Here is a 20,091-nt window from a genome sequence, read left to right on the forward strand (position 1 = left end):
TTGTCAGTTTACTGGCATATAATTGGGTAAAATAACTCCTAATGAATACTTTAATTTCACCTTCATTTGTCATTTATTCACTCTTCATTTTTGAGACAAATAATTTGTGTTTCTTCATTCTTTATAAAAAATAAATTAACCAATCATTTGCCTATTTTATAGTTTCATAAAACAATCTGCTAGGTGTATTGATTAGTTCAAGTGTTTTTTATTTTCAATTTTATTAATCTTTCCTTTTACTTTCAGGATTTCCATTTTGGTGTTTAGCTAATGATTTTTAATTTGTCCTTTTTCTAGGTTTTTTTTTTAGTTGCATGCCCAATTCGTTGATCTCTTTCTCTCTTTTATTGGTGGATGTGTTGAGATATTTATTTCTCCTAAGTACTACTTTGACAGCATCATAAAAATTTTGGAATGTTATCTCATTGTTGTAATTGTATTTAATAAAATTACTGATTGTATCTTTGATTTGTCCCTTAACCCATTCATTTTTAGAATTACATTATTTAATTTCCAGTGAAGTTTTAATCTATGCATCCATGTCCCTTTATTGAATTTAATTTTAATTGTATTATTGCCTGAAAGGGGTAATTTTGATATTTTTACCTTTATGCATTTGGTTGTGAGGTTTTATGCACTAACAATGGTCAATTTTTTGAAGGTGTCATGCACAGTGGAGAAATAGATGTACTCTTTTCTATCCTCATATAATATCCCCCAGACTTCCATCATATCTAAATTTTCTAATATTATATTTGTTAACTTGTTTCTTATGCATTTAATGTTTAGATTTATCTAGGTATAAATTAAGATCAATATTATCTCTATCTTTATATGTGTGTATGCATGTATGTGCATATTTATGTATATTTTATATATATTTATATGTTAAATGGGTACATGCATTATTTAGACATAAAGGGTGACATAATGAAATTAGTGGATCATAAAAGAAATTAGCTGTCAGATCTAAGGACTGATAAAGTGTTCATGACCATACAAGAGATAAAGATGTACATAGGAAGTAAAATGGACAATTTTTATTACCTAAAATTGGTTTTTGCACAAATAAAACAAATGTAGCTAAAATTGAAAGAAAAGAAGGAAACTTGGAACAAATCTTCCAGCAAGTTTTTTTGTTAAAGATAATTTCTAATTTCTAAAATTTCATTTCTGATAACCATGGGTAACTAGGTCAAATTTTTAAGAATAAGAGTTGTCTCCCAACTAATAAATGGTCAAAAGATACGAATACGTAGTTTTCAGAAGAAATCTAAGCTATGAGTAGACAATGAAAATGCTTTAAATCATTAATGATTAGAGAAATTAAAATTAAATCAACTCTGAGGTACCATCTCACACTCATCAGATTGGATAAGGTGAAAAAAGAACAACCAGGAAAATGACAGATGCTGGAGGGCCCGTTAGAAAAACAGGTTCTTTAAAGTAAAATCTATTAAACTGTGCATACTTTTTGACCCAGCAATGCCACTACTAGGACTGTACCCTAATAATATCAAAGAAGGGGGAAAAAGATATTTTACACACACACACACACACATACGCACATCTATATGTGTATATATAATCAACCCTTTTAGTTGAAGTGTTGAAAAAAAATTGGAAACAGAGGATGCCCATCAGTTAGAGTACGACTGGACAAGTTTATCTATCTATATCTGTATTTAAACTATCTATCTATTGGTCTATCTGTCTATATCTATTTATCTATCTCAACAGGCAGATGATGTGTGGAGAAGGGATGGATAGTAAAGGAATGCAGACAGCATGAAGAAGAGGTTGGAAACTGGAAAAGGCAAAGAATATCACTCACAACCATGGATTAGTGTTGGTAGCACTAGTCAGCATGGACCCAATGGAGATGGAAGAGTGCTCAGGGAATAAGAGTTTGAAGGCTCATTTTATAGTTTTTTTTGGGGGGGGGAAGGGGAAGCAGATTAATTCTTACCTGTGCCACCATAGGGTTAGTTTACTAACATATCCAAAATCATTTCAAAGTTGTAAATAAAACTTTAAAATTAGTGTTTCCATATCATCTCAAAATTTTCAGCAACATTTGGTGATCTGCTGGTCTTCACTATGGATGTCTGGAATTTGTCTGGGATTTGCATCTAATAGTACCAAACAGTACCTAGATGGCTTTTACTGATTCAGTACATATTACTAGGATGTGAATTTTAGTTAGTATATGATACCATTTGTAAATTATACTCCTTCAATATTTGAGATGGTTTGTATGTGACTTCCAGGTTTCCCCTGGCAATCTTATTTCCTGCTATTGCCTCTTTATTCTGGCTACTTCATACTTACTTACTCTACTAACGAAGTAGGGAAGTAGCCAGGGGAACCAGAATAGGATATAATTTTAACACAGGCAGGACTCAAAAAATCAATTTTTCCTTACTCCATTTCCAGCATTCTATTCATTGTACCAGAATATTAAGGGTAAGGGATAATGAGGAGTCTAGGATAACATCAAAGTTATGAACCTGACATACTGGAAGAATGACTATAGTAAAAAATTAAAAGCACACAAAACTAGGGGATCTTTCAAGATACTTCATTCTTTAAAGGTTGCAATCTTATATTCAAAAGTACTCTGAAAAGCCTCCACAAGAAAAGAAAACAAACAAAAAAGCATGCAACTGCCACCACAAATGTTTTAGACTAAAGTCATGTATTGAATGGGAGAAATCTCAGGAAATTTAAAGACCATCCACATACTCTGTGCAACCCCTTAATTTTACAGATGAGGATCTAAAGTTCAGAGGGTTGTAGGGCCACTAGGATCTAGGGTCACTCAGCTAGAAATGACAGAGTCAAAACTTGGGTATAGTTGCTCTGATTCTAGGACTCATGTTCTTTATAATAACTCCTATGTTCTATGATGTTTGAAAATTTAATTTAGAGGATTCTTTTGCCACATAGAAGTAAACCAGACACTAAAATGTTTGTAAAACACATCGATAGGGTCCCATGAGCATTTTAGTTATCATGCTCCTCAAAGAGGCACAAGGGTTCATTAAAACTTGCCATATGGCTAGCCAGCCCGTAAGTCTAGGTTAAGGGTTGGAAATGAGAATAACATCAAATAAGTGAAATAATATACAGTTTATTTTACCTATCAAGGATGAAGCAGAACTTTTGCTATCTAAACAACATAAGTTTTCATTTTAAAAAATTCAGATGTGCAGGGCTGAAAAATGGATAGTTGGCTTTAGTGTCAAGAAGATCCAGATTCATGTAGGGTCTGATACATAGTTGCTGTGCAACACAGGAAAGATCATTGAACCTCTCAGTGCTCCTGACAATCTTTCAAAATTATAAATTGAAAAGCAGGTACCAATTATCATAGTTATAAGGAATTTCCTCATCAAGAATTCCCTATCCTAATGACATCACAGATTCTTTAAAAAAGTTAAATATTTTGAAAATTGCTACATAGACAATATCTAATTTGGAATTAGAAAATAGCCAGGCATCAATCCTGAACCTTACTCCTTTGCTTTTTTTTTCCTGTGTCATATAGTCTAAGATAAGGGAACTATTCATTTAGTCAATTGACCTGCTTAACTGATGCTTTTTTCTCCTCCCCTAGCTGATAAAACTACTGGTTGCTAAACACTGAAATGAAGTACACATTGCATGGAAAGTTATAAACACCTCATTCACTTTCCTGTTATTTCTTAAACATTTTTCTTTGTTCATAAGCTTATATAGGCTCTAAAACATACAAATGCAAATAAAAAGCTCACCCCACATTTTCACAAATTTAGCTATTTTGAAATAAAAAGTGCTTTTCAGGAAATCTAAAAAATTTGGAATTCTAAGACTGTGTTAACAAGCTATTGTTATAATTGCTTAATACTTACTATCCCACAAAGAAATGAGGTAATGCAGTTAAATACTTCCAGTTCCCATAATGAAACACCCAATTCCAATTAATCTTGGTATATGCAATTTGGCTCCAAAATGACTTACCAGTGTAATTATCAGCAAATTGCCTAGAAGAAGAACAATTGTATTTCAGTATGATGCTATTCAATAAATACAGTATGACTTGAGCACCCAGTAATGTGGGGCTATTACTAAAGGAGGACAGATGAAATGGGAAATATTGTGATTATTATCTCTATTCTCAAGTATCTTATGAACTAACTAAGGACATGGAACTTACATCTATGAAGTAAAACTGACTCCAAGTACAATAATATTGGATAATCAGAGTTCAAATAAGGGGGAAATTATCAAAGAAAGACTCACAGAGTATGTGAAACATATAGTGAGTGTTATGGTTTTATTATCATTTATTTGGAGAAAAAAATAAAGAACATTAACAAAGTTTCATGAAAAAGATGAGAATGAACAGGATATCTTTTATTTAGCATGGCCAAATAGTTCAAATGATTGGGGTGGGCAAGATATGCCAAGACAAAAACTGTGTAAGGATGGGCTATCACCTGGTAGAATTATGATGAGATAATATATAAGATCAGAGATAACAATGCTGAAGGAAAATATAGTTCTTTAAAAATGCCAAAATGGAACAATTTACTTCATGAGTCTATTTAATCTTTAGAATAAAAATAAGAATCCCAGAGAGTTTTGAGTTAAGTCTTATTCAGAGTTCTGAGAGATGCTTATTTGCATATGGCAAGCTATAGAAAGAACTGAAGAAGGAATAGAAATCAGGAGAAGGAGAAAGAGAGAAAAAAAGGACATAATTTGGAACTAGACAACAAATAATTGGTTAAAGTATAGACCTACAAAGTTCTTTCTCTTCTCAAGCACTGTTATGTCCTACTAATTTTAATTAAATAAAATGACCTATTTCAAAGCTTCCACCAATTAAACCAGCGTCAGATGTCGTTATGCCAAATCTTTCTATATGAGTGATGGAACTTTTCATGAAAATTGCCAGTTGTGTTTTGCACATATAGCTGCAGATAAGGCCAAACATGAACATCTGTGCAAGGGATGAAGTAGAAAACATGTTTGAATAAAATCTCAGAAGAGTTTCTGTGTTTGCATACATTAACTTCAGTTATCTTTACCTCACTCAAAATAATGCATTCATTTTTAAGGTGTGGCCACTGTTCCCTCTCATCCTTACCAAGAAAGGGCCCCTGAATCCTTGCAGCTGCACATGTTACTGCTTCTCAGGGTTCCTAATCCCTTGTGACTGTAAGCAATACTGCTGCGCAGGGCCCCTAAGTATTCCTCTATGCATTGGAATGTGTTCATCTTGAGGGCTTCTGAAGCTATTGCTGCTTCTGCAGCTCCCTCTAAGACCCACTGCTAGTGTTATAGCTACATGGGTTCTGGGCTGGCTCCTATCCCAGTGTTTCAGACATTGTCTTCCAGGTTCCTAAGTTTTCTTGATATGGCAAAATGTCTCACCCTGACCTTTTGTTGTCTCTGTTACTCCAAAATTTGATTTGAGGTTGTCTCTCCTTGTTAGATTGGCTATTTGAAGATGCGGACTGTTTCACTTTTGTATTTGTATCTCCACTATCTAGCATACTTCTTGGCACATAGTAAGGGCCTGATTACTTTTTTATTCATTCATTCCATCATCTATTTCATTAATTAATTGATTTATTAATTAATTAATTCATATATGTGTCTCAGCAAGATAGCAAGTCTGTTGTATCTGGTCAATATATAATCATTTTGGTACCCCTCAGCAAAGAGCAAAAACAAGCAATATTTTTTGCTTCTTCCTCTGGCTGCAACTGGTCTTTCATCTAATTTCACCTTGGAGCCCTCAACATTGTTCTTTGAAGCACAAAATTTCTTCTTTCTGAGATGATGCTGCTCCCACTGAGAAAGTTTCAAACATGGTATTTATTTATTTTTAATATAAATAATTTTTTTATTTTTAGTTTTAAACATTCACTTCCATAAGATTTTGAGTCATAAATTTTCTCCCCATCCCTCTCCTCCTACCTCCCAAGATAGCATGCAATCTGATATAGGCTGTACTTATACATTCATATCAAGCATATTTTCCCATTAGTCATGATGTAAAGAAGAATTAGAACCAAGGGGAGGAACCATGAGAAAGAAGCAATAAAACAAAACAGCAAAAGAAAAGGAGAGCAAATAGTATGCTTCCATATGTATTCAGACTCCATAGTCATTTCTCTGGATGTGTCATTTTCCATCATGAGTCTTTTGGAGTTGTCTTAGATCCTTGCAGTGCTGAGAAGAACCAAGTCTATCAAAGTCAGTCATCACACTGTGGCTGTTACTGTGTACGATGTTCTCCTGGTTCTGCTCATTTCAGCATCAGTTCATGTAAATCTTTCCAGGTTTTTTGGAAGTCTGCCTGCTCATCATTTCTTATAGCACAGTAGTATTCCATTATATTCATATACCACAACTTGTTCAGCTGTTCCCCAATTGAGGGACATCCCCTCAAATTCCAATTCTTTGGTACCACAGAAAGAGCTGCCATAAATATTTTTGTACATGTGAATCCTTTCCTGTGTTTTATGATCTCTTTGGGATAAAGCCCTAGTAGTGGTATTGCTGGGTCAAAGTGTATGCACAATTTTATAGCACTTTGGGCATAGTTCCAAATTGCTCTCCAAAATGGATGGATCACTTCAAAACTCCACTGACAATGCATCAGTGTTCCAATCTCCTACATCATCTCCAACATTTATCATTGTCCTGTTTTGTCATGTTAGTCAATCTGATAGGTGTGATATGGTACTGCAGAGTCATTTTGATTTGCACTTCTCTAATCAATAGTGATTTTGAGATTTTTTTTCATATCACTATAGATAGTTTTAATTTCTTCCTCTGAAAACCACCTGTTCATATACTTTGACTATTTATCAATTGAGGAATAACTTGTATTCTTATAAATTTGACTCAGCTCTCTATATATTTTAGAAATGAGACCTTTATCAGAGACACTGGTTGTAACAATTCTTTCCCAGTTTTCTGCTTCCCTCCTAATCTTTGTTGCATTGGCTTTGTTTGTGCAAAAACTTTCAATTTAATGCAATCAAAATTATTCACTTTGCATTTCATGATGTTCTCTATTTCTTGTTTGGTCATAAATTCTTCCCTTCTCCATAGATCTCATAGGTAAATTATTCCTTGCTCTCTTAGTTTACTTACATTATCAGTCTTTACATCTAAATCATGCACTCATTTTGACTTTATCTTGGTATAGGGTATAAAATGTTGGTTTGTGCCCAGTGTCTGCCATACTATTCTCAAGTTTTTCCAGCAATTTTTGTTAAATAGCAATTTCTTATACCAGGAGCTGGAGTCCTTGGATTTATCAAATAGTAGGTTACCATAGCCATTAACTGTTGTGTCTTGCACACCTAACTTATTCCACAGATCCATCATTCTATTTCTTATCCAGTACCAAGTAGTTTTGGTGATTGCTGCTTTATAATACAGTTTAAGATCTGGCACAGCTAGCCTACCTTCCCTTGCATTTCTTTTCATTAGTTCCCTTGATAGTCTGGACCTTTTGGTCTTCCAGATGAATTTTGTTATTGTTTTTTCCTAGCTCTATAAAATGGTTTTTGATGGCATGAATGCTGGGGCTCTGAATAAGTAAATTAATTTAGGTAGAATTGTCATTTTTATTTTATTAGCTTGGTTTACCCATGGGCAACTGATACTATTCCAATTATTTGGATCTGATTTTATTTGTGTGAAGTGTTTTGTAATTGTGTTCATATAATTCCTGGGTTTGTTTTGGCAAGTAGACTCCCAAATATTTTATAATGTCTACAATAACTTTAAATGTAATTTTTCTTTCTGTCTCGTGCTGTTGGGCTTTGTCCATAATATATGGAAATACTAATCATTTGTATGGGTTTATTTTATATCTCGCAACTTTGCTAATTTGTTTATTATTGCAAGTATTTTTTATGTTACTCTCTAGGATTACGTAAGTATACCATCATATCATCTGCAAAGAGTGATAGCTTTGTTTCTTCTTTGCCTATTTTAATTCCTTCAATTTATTTTTCTTCTCTAATTGCTAAAGCTAACATCTCTAATAAAATATTAAATAACAGTGGTGATAATGGACATCCTTGTTTCACCCCTGATCTTATTGGAAATGTTTCTAGCTAGTCCCCATTATATATAATTCTTGTTGATGGTTTTAGATAGATGCTACTTATCAATTTTATGAAGCCTTCTTTTATTCTTATTGATATGGTCAATTATGCTGATAGTCTTCCTATTATTGAAGCAGTCCTACATTCCTGGTATAAATTCTACCTGGTCATAATGTATATCCTTGAGATAAGTTGTTGTAATCTCTTTGCTAATATTTTATTTAAAATTTTGCATCTATATTCATAAGGGCAAATGGGTTATAATTTTCTTTCTTTGCTTTGACTCTTCCTGGTTTAGATATCAGCACCATATTTGCATCATAAAAAGTATTTGGTAGGCTCCTTCTTCCCCTATTTTCCCAAATAGTTTATATAGTATTAGAATTAGTTGTTCTTTAACTGTTTGATAGAATTCACTTGTAAATCTATCTGGCCCTGAAAATTTTTTTCTTGAGGAGTTCATTGATGACTTGTTCAATTTCTTTTTTCTAAAATAGGGTTGTTTAGGTATTTTATTTCCTTTTCCATTAATCTGGACAATTCATATTTTTGTAAATACTCATCCATTCCACTAAGATTGTCAAATTTATTGGCATATAGTTGAGGAAAATAGCTCTTAATTATTGTTTTCATTTCTTCTTCATTGGTTGTGAATTCACCCTTTTCATTTTTGATGCTGGTAATTTGGTTTTCATCTTTTTTTAATCAAATTAACCAAAGGTTTATCTATTTTATTGTTTTTTTTTTCATAAAACCAACTCTTTGTTTTATTTTTAGTTCAATAGTTTTCTTAATTATTAATCTCTCCTTTGGTTTTCATTATTTCTAATTTGGTATTTAATTAGAGATTTTTAATTTGTTCTTTCTCTAGATTTTTCAGTTGCATGTCCAGTTCACTAATCTCCTTTTCTTTACTTTATTCTGTAAGCATTTAGAGATATAAAACTTTCCCTAAGAACTATTTTCACTGCATCCCTTAAGTTTTGGTATGTTGTCTCATTATTGTCCTTCTCTTGGATCAAGTTATTGATTGTTTCTATGATTTGTTGCTTGATCCACTTATTCTTTATGATTAGATTATTTAGTTTCTTTTTTAAATTTATTTATTTTTTGTTAATTTATTTTGATTTAACAACAATCACTTCCATATACTTTTGAGTTTAAAAATTTTCTCCCCCTTCCTCCCCACCACACTCCCCAAGACAGTGCACAATCTGATATAGGTGATACATATACCTTCTTATTCAACATATTTTCAGATTAGTGATTTTGTAAGTAGAAATTAGAACCAATAGGAGGAACCACAAGAAAAAGGAAACAAAACTCAACAGAAGAGAAAAAAATAGCAAATAGTATCCTTCAATCTGCATTCAAATTCCATAATTCTTTCTTTGGATGTGAATAGCATTTTCCATCACAAGGCCCTTGGAGATGTCTTAGATCCTTTTATTGCTGGGAAGGGTAAAGTTTATCAATATCAGTCATCGAACAATGTGGCTGTTATTGTGTACAATGTTCTCTTGGTTCTGCTCACTTCACTCAGCATTAGACCATACAAGTCTTTCCAGGTTTTTCTGAAGTCAGCCTGTCCATCATTTCTTATAGCACAATAGTATTCCATCACATTCATATGCCACAGCTTGCTCAGCCATTCCCAATTGATGGGCAACTCTCAATTTCCAATTCTTAGCCACCACAAAAAGAGCTGCTATGAATATTTTTGTACATGTGGGTCCTTTTCCCATTTCTATGATCTCTTTGGGATATAGCCCTAGAAATGTGCTATTGCTGGGTCAAAGGGTATGCACATTTTTGTAGCCCTTTGGGCATAGTTCCAAATTGCTCTCCAAAATGGTTGGATCATTTCACAACTCCACCAACAATGCATTAGTGTTCCAATTTTCCCACATCTTCTCCAACATTTATCATTTTCCTGTTTTGTCATGTTGGCCATTCTGATGGGTGTGATGTGGTACCTCAGAGTTGTTTTGATTTGCATTTCTCTAATCAATAGTGATTTAGAGCATTTTTTCATATGACTATAGATGGCTTTAATTTCTTCATCTGAGAAGTGCCTGTTTATATCCTTTGACCATTTATCAATTGGGGAATGACTTTCATTCTTTTAAATTTGACTTAATTCTCTATATAATTTACAAATGAGGCCCTTATCAGTATACTGGTTGTAAAAAATCTTTACCAATTTTCTACCTTCCTTCTAATCTTAGTTGCATTGGTTTGTTTGTGCAAAACACTTTTCAATTTAATGCAATCAAAGTTATCTGTTTTGCTTTTCATAATATTCTCTATCTCCTGTTTGGTCATGAATTCTTCTGTTCTCCAAAGATCTTATAGGTAAACTACTCCTTCCTCTCCCAATTTGCTTACAGTGTCACCTTTTATATCTAAATCATGAACCCATTTTGACTTTATTTTGATACATGGTATGAGATTTTGGTCTATGCCTAGTTTCTGCCATACTCTTTTCAAGTTTTCCCAGTAGTTTTTTTCAAAGAGTGAGTTCTTATACCAGAAGCTGGGCTCTTTGGGTTTACCAAATAATAGATTACTATAGTCTTTGACCACTGTGTCTTGCATATTTAACCCATTCCACTGATCCACCACTCTATTTATTAGCCAGTACCAAGCAGTTTTGATGATTGCCACTTTGTAATACAATTTAAGATCTGGAATGGCTAGGCCTCCTTCCCCTGCATTTCTTTTCATTAGTTCCCTTGATATTCTGGATCTTTTGCTCTTCCAAATGAATCTTGTTATTATTTTTTCTAATTCTATAAAATAATTTTTTGGCACTTTGATTGGTATGGCACTGAATAAGTAAGTTAGCTTAGGTCAAATTGTCATTTTTATTATATTAGCCTAGCCTACCCAAGAGCAACTGATGTTTTTCCAATTATTTGGATCTGACTTTATTCATGTGAAAAGTGTTTCATAATTGTGTTCATAGAGTTCCTGGGTTTGTTTCAGGAAGTAGACTCCTAAATATTTTATAGTGTCTACTGTAAGTTTAAATGGAATTTCTCTTGCTATCTCTTGCTGTTGGGCTTTGTTGGTAATATATAGAAGTGCTGATGGTTTATGTGGGTTTGTTTTATAGCCTTCAACTTTGCTAAAGTTGTTTATTATTTCAAGTAGTTTTCTACTTGATTCTCTAGGATTCTCTAAGTATATCATCATGTCATCTGCAAAGTGTGATAGCTTTGTTTCTTCTTTGCCTATTCTAATACCTTCAATTTCTTTTTCTTCTCTTATTGCTAAAGTTAATGTTTCCAGTATGATATTGAATAACAGTGGTGATAACGGACATCCTTGATTCACCCCTGATCTTATTGGAAATGGTTCTAGCTTGTCTCCATTACATATAGTGCTTGCTGAAGGTTTTAGGTAGATGCTATTTATTATTTTAAAGAAAACTCCATTTATACCTATGCTCTCTAGTGTTTGTTTTTACTTGAAGATCATTTTTATTTTTATCTTTTTTTGACAAAATTCTAGAACATATTATTTACTTTTTTTGTTTTCAACATTTACTTCCACAAGATTTTGAGTTCCAAATTTTCACCCCATCTCTCCCCTACCCCCACCCCAAGATGGCATGCATTCTAAATACCCCTTCCCCTAGTCTGCCTTCCCTTCTATCTCTCCCCCTCTTCTCTTATCCCCTTCCCCTTCAATTGTCCTGTAGGGCAGGATGGATTTCTGTACCTTATTTCCTATATTTCTTATTTCCCAGTTGCATGTGAAAACATATTTTTAAAATATGTGTTTTTAAAACTTTGGGTTCCAAATTTTCTCCCTTCCTCCCTCCCCACCCACACTCATTGATAAGGCAAGCAACTAAATATAGGTTATATATGTGCAGATATGCGAAACACTTCCATAGTAGACATGCTGTGAAAAAGTAACTCTATTTCCCTTAATCCTATCCCACCCACCCATTTATGTTATTCTTTCTTTTGACCCTGTCCCTCCTCAGAAGTATTTGCTTCTGATTACTCCCTTTCCCAATCTGCTCTCCTATCATTCTCCTACTCTCTTGTCCCCTTCCCCTCCTATTTACCTGTAGGGTAAGACTGATTTCCACACCCAATTGAGTGTGTATGTTATTGCCTTCTTAAGTCAAATCCTATGAGAATAAAATTCACTCATTCCCTCTCACCTTCCCCTGTTTCCCCTTCACTGTACGAGCCTTTTCTTTTCTGTTTTTTTTTTGTGAGATAATTTACCCCATTCTACCTCTCCCTTTCTCCTTCTCCTAGTATATTCCTCTCTCACCCCTTAATTTCATTGTCCAAATATGACCTCTTCATTTTCAACTCACCCTGTGCCCTCTACCTATATCTATATATACATATATATAATTTTTTCTTCTCCAACTACCCTAATACTGACAAAGGTCTCCTGAGTTACAAATATCATTTTTCCATGCAGGAATGTAAACAGTTCAACTTTAATAAGTATCTTGTGATTTTCTCTTTCCTGTTTACCTCTTCATGTTCCACTCAAGTCTTGTATTTGAAAATCAGATTTTCTATTCAACTCTGGTCTTTTTATCAGGAATGCTTGAAAGTCCTCTATTTCACTGAATGACCATTTTTTCACCTGCAAGATTATACTCAGTTTTGCTGGGTAGGTGATTCTTGGTTGTAATCCTATCTCCTTTGCTCTCCAGAATATTATATTCCATGCCCTGCAGTCCCTTAATGTAGAAGCAGCTAAATCTTGTGTTATCCTGATTGTGTTTCCACAATACTTGATTTGTTTCTTTCTGGCTGCTTGTAATATTTTCTCCTTGACCTGGGAACTCTGGAATTTGGCTACAATATTTCTAGGAGTTTTCCTCTGGGGATCTCTTTCAGGAGGAGATTGGTGGATTCTTTCCATTTCTATTTTGCCCTCTGGTTCTAAAATATCAGGACAGTTTTCCTTCATAATTTCTTGAAAGATGATGCCTAGGCTCTTTTTTTGATCATGGCTTTCAGATAGCCCAATAATTTTTACATTCTCTCTCCTGGATCTATTTTCCAGGTCAGTTGTTTTTCCAATGAGATATTTCACATTGTTTTCTAATTTTTCATTCTTTTGGATTTGTTTTACATTGTCCTGATTTCTCATAAAGTCACTAGCTTCCAATTGCTCTGTTCTAATTTTTAAGGAAGTATTTTCTTCAGTAATCTTTAGGACTTCCTTTACCATTTGGCCAATTTCGCTTCTTAGGGCATTCTTCTCCTCGTTGGCTTTTTGGACCTCTTTTGCCATTTGGGTTAGGCTATTATTTAAGATGTTATTTTCTTCATTATTTTTTTGGGTCTCCTTTAGCAAGCTATTGACTTGTTTTTCATGATTCTCTTGCACCACTATCAGTTTTTCCTCTACTTCTCTTACTGGCTTCTCAAAATCCCTTTTGAGCTCTTCCAAGGCCTGAGGCTGATTCATATTTTTCTTGGAGGTTTTAGGTGTAGGAGCTTTGGCTTTGTTGTCTTCTTCTGGTTGTATGTTTTGATCTTCTTTGTCACCAAAGTAAGATAATATAGTCTGACTCTTTTTGTACTGCTTACTCATGATCCCGGCCAATTACTTGAGTTTTAAACTCTTTGTTAAGGTAAAAGTCTGCTTCCAATGTGTAAAGTGTACTGTTCCAAGCTCCAGGGGTTTGTACAGCTGTTTTCAGAGGTACTTCTAGGGACCTGTAAATTTTCAGTTCTTCCAAGGTGTTATGATAAGGGGCGAGGTATTTTCTGTCCACAACCACAACAAACTCTCCCATGCCAGTGCTCCTCCTCGCCCCAGGACCGCCCCTCAGAACTGTGACCCAGATCCAAGCACCAGTAAAGCAAGAGATTCCTGCCTCAGCCCTGGCAAAAAGATCCTTGCAATCCCCCTCTCATCAGCTACTCGATTCCCCCTCAGTCTGTGGGCCAGAAGCTCAGGAAACAGTCACGGCTCGGGCTGGGCTCAAGACTTGCTGCTGAGACCTAGCTCCTTCTCTCACCACAGTCACAGACTTTTCCCATTGACCTTCTAAGTTGTGTTTGGTGTTCGTGGGTTGAGAAGTCTGGAAACAGCCACAGCTGCCTGTGACTCAGTCCTCTGAGGCCTGCTCCAGGGTTGCTGCGGCCTGCACGCCTCTGCCGTACTGCAGTCCTCTCCCCACCGGCACAATATACCTCTCTGATCAACCATCCATGCTGTCTTTGGTGGGAAATTTGTTTCACTCTGTCTTTTTGTGGATTCTGCTGCTTTAGAATTTGTTTAGAGCCATTTTTTAGGTATTTGGAGGGCTTTGGGAGAGAGCTCAAGACAGTCACTGCTTTCCCTCTGCCATCTTGGCTCCACCATCCTTGTTTCACCCCCTGATCTTATTGGAAATGCTTCTAGCTTGTCCCCATTACATATAATGCTTGCTGAAAGTTTTAGGTAGGTGCTACTTATCATTTTTAGGAAGACTCCATTTATTCCTATGCTCTCTAGTATTTTTAATAGGAATGGGTGTTGTTTTTTGTCAAAAGCTTTTTCTGCATCTATTAAGATGATCATGTGGTTTCTGTTAGTTTTGGTGTTGATATCATCAATTATGCTGATAGTTTTCCTAATATTGAACCAGCCCTGCATTCCTGGAATAAATCCTACCTGGTCATTGTGTATTATTCTGGTGATAAGTTGCTGTAATCTATTTGCTAATATTTTGTTTAAAATTTTTGCATCTATATTCATTAGAGAAATTGGTCTATAATTTTCTTTTCTGCTTTGATTCTTCCTGGTTTAGGTATCAGCACCATATTTGTGTCATAAAAAGAATTTGGTAAGACTCCTTCTTCACCTATTTTCCCAAATAGTCTATGTAGTATTGGAATTAATTGTTCTTTAAATATTTGATAGAATTCACGTGTAAATCCATCTGGCCCTAGAGATTTTTTTCTAGGGAGTTCATCAATGACTTGTTCAATTTCTTTTTCTGAGATGGGGTTATTTAAGTATTTTACTTCCTCTTCTGTTAATCCAGGCAATTTATATTTTTTTAAATATGTATCCACTTCACTAAGATTGTCAAATTTGTTGGCATACTGTTGGGCAAGATAGTTCCTAATTATTGTTTTAATTTCCTCTTTCTTGGTGGTAGATTCACGTTTTTCATTCTTGATACTAGTAATTTGGTTTTCTTCTTTCTTTTTTAATTAGATTAACCAAAGATTTATCTATTTTATTGATTTTTTCCATAAAACTAGCTCTTAGTTTTATTTATTAGTTCAATAGTTTTCTTAATTTCAACTTTCTTAATTTTTCCTTTGGTTTTCAATATTCCTAATTTGGTGTTTAATTGAGGATTTTTAATTTGTTCTTTTTCTAGTTTTTTTAGTTGTATGCCCAATTCATTGATCTCCTCTTTTTCTAATTTATTTAGATTTAGATTATTTAGTTTCAATTAATTTTTCCTATCTTTCCATGGCCTTTTATTACATGTAATTTTTATTGCATTATGATCTGAAAGGGATGCATTTAATATTTCTGCCTTTCTGCATTGGATTGTGAGATTTTTATGCCCTAGTACATGGTCAATTATTGTGTAGGAGCCATGTACTGCTGAGAAAAAGGTATATTCTGTTTTGTCCCCATTCAATTTTCTCCAGAGGTCAAGCAAATCTAACTTTTCTAAAATTGTATTCATCTCTTTAACTTCTTTCTTGTTTATTTTGTGGTTACATTTATCTAGTTCAGAGAGGGGGAGGTTGAGGTCCCCCACAAGTATATTTTTGTTATCTATTTCTTCCTGTAACTCCTTTAACTTCTCCTCTAAGAATGTAGATGCCATACTATGTGGTGCATATATGTTTATTAATGATATCACTTCATTGTCTATGGTACCTTTTAGCAGAATGTAGTTTCCTTCCTCATCTCTTATAATTAGATCTATTTTTGCTTTTACTTTGTCTGAGATCAGGATTGCTACCCCTGTTTTTTTTTTTACTTCAGCCGAAACATAATGTATTTTGCTCCAGCTTTTTACCTTTATCCTGTGTGTGTTTCCCTCTGCTTAGAATATGTTTCTTGTAAACAATATATTGTAGGATTATGGATTTAATCCACTCAGTTATCCATTTCCCTTTTATAGGAGAGTTCATTCTATTCACATTCACAGTTATGATTACTATCTGTGTCTTTCTCTCCATCCTACCTATTCTCTCCCTCCACCATTTATGGTTTTCTCTCTCCTTTCTCCCTTTCCCTCCTCAGAAGAGTTTTGCTTTAGACTACTGCCTCCCTCAGTCTGTCCTCCCTTCTATTAACCCCCTCCATTTTCTTCCCCTTTACTCTTACTACTTCTTCCCTACCTTTTATTCACACCCTCCCTTTACTTTTCACTTTCCCCTCCTACTTCCTATAGGGTAAGGTAGATTTCTATACCTAACTGAGTGTGTTATTCTCTCTTTGAACCAGATCTGATGAGAGTAAGGTTCAAACAATGCTCATCTCCCTCCCTTCTTTTCTTCTACTTTAAGAGGTTTTTCTGTCTTTTCTTCTGATGTAATTTACCTGCCTCCGCCTTTCTTCTTCTCCCATACAAACCCTTTTTGCCACTTAATTAGATTTTTATCATCACATCAAAGTCAACTTATACGTGTGCCCTGTGTCTAAGTTTACCCTCTTTTAAATGTCATAATAACAATACATTAATACAGTTATAAGTGTCATCTTCCCTTGTAGAGATGTAAACAGTTTCCCCTTATTAATAACATATTGTTACTTTTTTCTTTCCTGTTTACTTTTTTGTGCCTTTCTGAGTCTTGTATTTGAAGATCTAATTTTCTGTTGAGCTCTGGTCTTTTCATCAGAAAGGTTTGGAAGCCCCTATTTCATTGAATGTCCATCTCCTTGCCTGAAAGATTGTGCTCATATTGCTGGATAGTTGATCCTTAGCTGTAATCCAAGTTCTTTTGCCTTATGGAATATTATATTCCATGCCCTCCAATCTTTTCATAAAGAAGTTGCAAGATTCTGTGTAATCCTGACTGTGGTTCCATGATATTTAAATTATTTCTTTCTGGCTGCTTGCAGTATTTTCTCTTTGATCTGGTAATTTCAGAATTTGGCTACAATATTCCTTGGCGTTTTCAATTTGGGATATCTTTCAGGAGGTGATCAATGGATTCTTTTGATGACTATTTTACCCTCTGGTTCTAGGACCTCAGGGCATTTTTCTTTGATGATTTCCTGAAAGATGATGTTTCTAGGCTCTTCTGTTTCTTGTGGTTTTCAGGTAGACCAATAATTTTAAAATCATTTTTCCTGGATCTATTTTACAGGTCAGTTGTTTTACCAATGAGGTACTTTATCTTTTCTTCTATTTTTTCATTCTTTTGTTTCTGTTTGACTGATTCTTGATCTCTTATACAGTCATTACCTTCCACTTGCCCAATTCTAATTTGTGTGTGTGTGTGTGTGTGTGTGTGTGTGTGTGTGTGTGTGTGTGAGGTAGATGGGGTTAAGTGACTTGCCCCAGTGACTTACATCAGTCACAAAGCTAGTGAGTGTTATATGTCTGAGGCCATATTTGAACTCAGATCCTCCTGACTCCAGGGCTGGTGCTCTATCCACTGTACTACCCAGCTGCCCCTCCAATTCTATTTTTTAATAAATTGTTTTCTTCTATTAGATTTTGTACCTCCTTTTCCATTTGGCCCCTTTTACTTTTTAAAGAGTTCTCTTCAGTGAGTTTTTGTGCCTCTTTTTCCATTTGGCTAATTCTACTTTTTAAGGAGTTGTTTTCTTCAGTGTACTTTTTTTTTCTTTTTGGCCAATTATATTTTTAAGGACTTGTTTTTTGCAGTTAATTTTGTCCTTCCTTTTCCAAGCTATTGACTCTGTCTTGCAGACCTCTCATTTCTTTTCCCATTTTTTCTTCTACCTCTGTTATATGACTTTTAAAATGCTTCTTGAGCTCTTCCAAGAAGACTTTTTGTGCTTGAGACCAGTTCATATTCCTCTTTGAGGTTTCAGATGTGGGTATATTGACAATGTTGTCCTCTTCTGAATTTGTGCCTTGATCTTCCTTATACCCATAATAAGAATCTAAGGTCATTGAGTGTTTCTGCTTTTTACTCATGGTGTTTGTCTATTTCTTGACTTTTGTTTAAAAAAAAAAGGTTGAATTCTCCTGCTGGAGTTCAGGGGACACTTACCCAAGCTTTTTATCCTGGGAACCAGGAGCCTAGTCATTGGCTTTGTGTGCTGGGGCCTCAGGAACTGGCATTTGGAAGCTGTAGAGTTTTGGCTGCTTACTTGGTGCTGGTCTGAGGTCAGCAATACTGGAGCACTTGGGGTGTGGGTGAGAAGCCTGGCTCCTGGGGGATGCCTGTTCATCTGGGCCTTGCACTTGAATGTTTGGCTCTTGCTCACCTGGGCATTGCAATAGGGCTGTTTCACTGCTAGAGTGCGTCTGTCAGCCTGGAATTTTCCTTCTGGAGTTGTGATTCCTAGGGTTGTGCTGAAGCACTGGATGATTTGTCTTCTGGAGAACACCATTGCACATGGTGCTTTTCTGAGCTTGTGTCTACCAGTACCCTTGCATGTACTGAGAAACTTGGGGTGTGTGTGTGGAGGGGCCTTGGTGTTGGTGCTTGCCTGCTCCACCACCCTGGGTTTCAGGATCTCCCCTTGGTATGCTGAAATGTGGGTTGCCACTGGATTGCTTAGACTCCTCCTGTCTTGTACTGCTCCCCCTCTCCTAGAGCAAGTGGGGCCTTTCCCATTAACCCCTCAAGCTTACTGGGCAACAAGACTGCTGCATCTTGTCTTTCTGTTGGCCCAGCTGTTCTAGGGTTTTTACTGGGTCAATATTTTCTGGGATTTCAGAGGTCAATGAGGGAGGGTGACTTACTTCTTACTCTGACATCTTGGTTCCCAGAAGTGGAAACGAAACATGGTATTTATTACACACTATTTTAGTAAGGTCAGTTTTTGCTTATGAGTGAATAAACCCATTCTGATACTTTTCTCCTTTAAATATGAACTTTTTACCTTCTAAGTACCAGACTGAAGATACCAAAATGTTCAGTTTCAGTTTTTCAATCCTAATCAGCTCTAAATCTTCAGTTTAACCAAGAAACCATAGCTGAAACATTTCTAAGCCTATCTGAAGGTTATGAGAACTTGTCATATTAAATTGACATGTGAAGGAGGCTTTTAGATTTTGAGCATTTTATTCAAATTAGGAATATACTGGAAAGTTCCACCTCCTCCCCAACTCTCACCCCAATCTAGGAATTCACCAATATAGGAAGATACAGAGAAGCAACTCCTTCTCCTAAGGTAGTTAAACACCTTTTCTGCAACTTAGTCTTAGAGAATTTCCCATGGCATCAAAAGGTTTAATGAATTGCCCAGGGCCACATAGACAATATGTTTCAGAGCTCCTTGACTCCTAGACTAGCTTTCTGTCCACTCTGCAGCACTGCCTGTCCTGGAAAGTATCATTCCTTTCAAATTAGATTTTTTTTCTTCTGATAAAATTACAGATGTAATTATTTTTATGCTGAAAGAATATAACTCATTGAACCTTAAAGCCATTGATGCATTTAGGTTTCTCCTTGACTGATGAATCCACATTTGTTTGCTCAGTTGAATTTTGACTTGAGTCTTTTCTGGAATCTGAGATATCTGCTTTTGCTGCCATTCTTTCTTGTCTTGAAACTATTACCTGGAGGGAGAAGATCAAATTTTGTATAATTTTAATGTGTGAAGGATTAACATTTTACCAAACCCAGCTTGTGATATACCTCCCAATAAAATGGAAACAATAAATATGAGCACTAGTAGGGATGTTTGACATCACCCAATCAAACCTTTTATTTTATAGATGAAAAACTAAGACTCAAGTAAAGTGGATTCAGTAGATCACATAGCTAATCTTACTAACAGTGCTGGAATGAAATCCAGAACATTTTTCCCTGCT

At 35.1% G+C, this 20,091-nt stretch overlaps 1 pseudogene; it reads right to left on the reverse strand.

Annotated features, from left to right (window-relative positions):
* Positions 1-19,812, reverse strand: part of LOC114025233 — a 69,505-nt pseudogene extending 49,693 nt beyond the window's left edge.
* Between the last annotated feature and the right edge of the window lie 279 nt (positions 19,813-20,091).

The sequence above is a fragment of the Vombatus ursinus genome, unplaced genomic scaffold (genome assembly GCF_900497805.2).
Source record: "Vombatus ursinus unplaced genomic scaffold, bare-nosed wombat genome assembly UNPS02014830.1, whole genome shotgun sequence".
Classification (NCBI taxonomy): Eukaryota; Metazoa; Chordata; class Mammalia; order Diprotodontia; family Vombatidae; genus Vombatus; species Vombatus ursinus.